General features: G+C 47.3%; 1 pseudogene; it reads left to right on the top strand.

The window, feature by feature from the left end:
* Positions 1-744: 744 nt before the first annotated feature.
* Positions 745-2,039, top strand: LOC117307679 (PRELI domain-containing protein 1, mitochondrial pseudogene; annotated as a pseudogene).
* The last annotated feature ends 296 nt before the right edge of the window (positions 2,040-2,335 follow it).

Genomic DNA, 2,335 nt, shown 5'->3' with positions numbered 1-2,335 from the left:
TATTTTTTGGATGTAGTGTCCTGAAGATGTCAATTAAGTCTAACTGTTCTGTTGTATCCTTTAGGATCTCTGTTGCCTTACTGATTTTCTGACTGGAAGATCTGTCCATTGATGTCAGTGGGGTGTTAAAGTCTCCTACTATTATTGTATTCCCATCAGTTCCTCCCTTTGTCTATTAGTATTTTATGTATTTAAGTGCTTCTATATTGAGTGCATATATGTTAATGAGTGTAATATCCTCTTCTTGTATTGATCGTTTTATTATTATATAGTTGGACCCTCATCTTAACTGCTCTGTGAAAACATATTTAGTGGAATTTTGAGCCTAGAGATAAAGATTATCCTGTGCTTCTCCCCTTTCGCTCCTTATCTTTCTGCTGAATCCAATTGCATGTAAAGTGGGTTAGAACAAGTAAAGAAGTAAATATTCAGAACAGGAAAGCACACGGTCACCCTTCCTCAACTTGGAGGTGGTGGTGGGTTCCATGAATTGACAGGATGTTTAGGTCCTTTCTTTCCACTGCTTGCCTTTCTGGGTCACTGCCTGACCCTACAGCTTATGGAAAAGGCAAAGATGTTGATGTACTATTCCCATAGTTGATGGTGCAATATGTGTTTCACTTCTGTTTCAAAGGGAGAACTCACAGATTTCATTTCCATATTTTAGGGTAAAAATATATTTGATTTGGTAATACTGTTTATAAATTTGTTTTCTAATTTGGTGGAGACATAGACTACTATGGATGCTCAAATACTATTAAGAAACTACCCCAGGGCTTCCCTGGTGGCACAGTGGTTCAGAATCCACCTGCAGACAAATCTTCATGGCGGCGGTGGCGCCTGTTTGGGTGCGGCGCTGGAGTGACTGAGCTGCTAGCTTGGCGGCCGAGCGTCGAGCTCCAGCCCGGTCTCCGTGTGCCCCCCGGGCTCCGCACCCCTGATGTTGCGCGGGCACTGAGCCCGCCCGGCCTGGACAATGGTGAAGTATTTCCTGGGCCAGAGTGTGCTCCGGAGTTCCTGGGACCAAGTGTTCGCTGCCTTCTGGCAGCGGTACCCGAATCCCTATAGCAAACATGTCTTGACAGAAGACATAGTGCACTGGGAGGTGACCCCTGACCAGAAGCTCCTGTCCCGGCGACTCCTGACCAAGACGAACAGGATGCCCCGCTGGGCTGAGCGACTATTTCCTGCCAATGTTGCTCACTCAGTGTACATCCTGGAGGATTCTATTGTGGACCCACAGAACCAGACCATGACCACCTTCACCTGGAACATCAACCATGCCCGGCTGATGGTGGTAGAGGAACGATGTGTTTACCGTGTGAACTCTGATAACAGCGGCTGGACCGAAATCTGCCCGGAAGCCTGGGTCTCCTCTAGCTTGTTCGGCGTCTCCAGAGCTGTCCAGGAATTTGGTCTCGCCCGGTTCAAAAGCAACGTGACCAAGACTATGAAGGGTTTTGAATACATCTTGGCCAAGCTGCAAGGTGAGGCCCCTCCCAAAACCCTTGTTGAAACAGCCGAGGAAGCCAAGGAGAAGGCCAAGGAAATGGCACTGGCAGCTACAGAGAAGGCCAAGGACCTTGCCAGCAAGGCAACCACCAAGAAGCAGCAGCAGCAGGAGCAGTTTGTGTAGCCAGCCCAGGCCCTAGGGCCGCAGCACAGCAGACCACTTGCTCCAGTCCCTGTGCTCTTTCCTCCTTGTACTTTATTATTAAAAGTCAGCTTCCAGTCCTGTCTACTGTCTGGGTGGTGGGCTGGGGGTGGGTGTGTTGTTTGGCCTCTCCAGCACACCAGGCCGTTACCCATGTCTGAGCTGGGCCTGCTTATTCCTGCATCAGGTGGCTGAAGATAGAGGTACAGTGACTTGCGCAGGGTCACGTCCAGGTGAAGTGGTCATAAACGCTAGACTGTAAGCTCCATGAGGGCAGGGACCTTTGTTTTATTTTCTGATGTGTCCCAAGTACCTGAAACAAAATCTTGCACATAACAGGCACTCAATAAATACTTGTTGAATTCAAAAAAAAAAAAAAAAAGAATCCACCTGCCAACGCAGGGGACACGGGTTTGAGCCCTGGTCCAGCAGATCCCACATGCCACGGAGGAACTAAGCCCGTGCACCACAACTACTGAAGCCTGCGTGCCATGCTCCGCAATAAGAGAAGCCACTGCAATGAGAAGCCCACACACCACAAGGAAGACCCAACACAGCCAAAAATAAAACTAAATAAAATAAATTAAAAAAAAAAAAGAAACTACCCCAGTTTAACATTCAATATAAGAGGTAAAGTTAAATTATTCTTCATAATAGGAGAATATAATGGGTGTTTTAAAA

This window comes from Tursiops truncatus, chromosome 13 (assembly GCF_011762595.2).
Source record: "Tursiops truncatus isolate mTurTru1 chromosome 13, mTurTru1.mat.Y, whole genome shotgun sequence".
Lineage (NCBI taxonomy): Eukaryota > Metazoa > Chordata > Mammalia > Artiodactyla > Delphinidae > Tursiops > Tursiops truncatus.
Note: the sequence above shows the minus strand (reverse complement) of the source record. Positions and strands in the feature narration are given on the sequence as shown.